Genomic DNA, 1,263 nt, shown 5'->3' with positions numbered 1-1,263 from the left:
CTTAATCCGCGGCTCGGTGAGTGTGGAGCGGTTCCTCTGTAGTCTTAGTCCTCCTTTACTCGCCGTGTCCCCGTTAGACTCCCCCACCCGCCAAAAAAAGAACGACAGCAGCGCCAAAAGCTCGTCAGAAACTCTCACGGGTCGCCTTTCGCATGTTGTGACTGTGTCAGCGGGAGAGATGGAGCGTTAGTCCGGATGGATGGATGGTGTCCCGGGGGGGGCGGGTCCAGGTCTCGGCGCCTTTCCGCCGATTTGTGCTGCTCTCCGCGCTGTCACACGGATGAGCCAGGGCCGGACCCGCGTCACACAATGGGTTCGTTCAGGGGCCCAGGGCCCCTTCAGACAACTCCCATGAACATATGTTTGGGCTCTTTCTAAAGTCTGAGTAAAAAACTGCATGTCCAAGCAAGTTACTTGTAGTATACGCATTTACTGAATAAAGTTTGTTTTTTTTTACATAAAGAGGGAGACAAAGTTATTTCTTTTGAAAAAGCTTACAGGAAATGATCACAACGTGAGGGAGAGAGGAGAATAAATACAAATTAAATATGGAGGGTAGCAGAGATACATGGACAAAGCTGATATCGGATCCATTTGGGTGCAGCTGCAACCACCTGGAGGCAATGGGTGACATACTTGTCTTTTCAAAATCAAATTCGGTTTTCACAGGCAGTTAAGTTTAGGCAACAGAATCACTTGGTCAGGTTTAGGAAAAAGAGCGTGACCCAATGGCCCCAACGGTCGCCCCTAATGCCCACAAAGTCTGAGGGTTTAGGTCAGTCCCGCTGTCTAATCAGAGTGCCCTTCATGAACACTTTCCGTAATTCCACATTTCTGCAGACTTTGCCAAGGGAATTACCCACAATACATAGTGACTTTAAATACTGAGTTACCAGTGGAAGCCGGAGACGTAAAAAGGTATACAAAGAGGATAGCGCATGGGATTTCAGCCTGGAATATTACATTTACTCAGAAACAATAAGGCTTAAAGATGGAACATAAAAACACATGAAAGCCAGAGATTATACACAACTTTATTCAAACATTTGTCATTGAAGCAGTTTTGACAAAAACGAGAAAATAGATTTGACAATGACCTTATTTTGTGAGGAGAGAGCCTGGAAGACATTTAAATCAGAATAAAAAGTAAAAAATACCCACAATTGCACATCATGGCAACATGCATTGTTGCAGCAACGTGCTGTCCCATTCGTATTTACACCATTCCAAACCCTCACATGCAACCATTTAACAGGTGACGTC

Source organism: Pholis gunnellus (genome assembly GCF_910591455.1).
Source record: "Pholis gunnellus genome assembly, chromosome: 6".
Taxonomy (NCBI): domain Eukaryota; kingdom Metazoa; phylum Chordata; class Actinopteri; order Perciformes; family Pholidae; genus Pholis; species Pholis gunnellus.
This window is presented reverse-complemented; position numbering follows the sequence as displayed.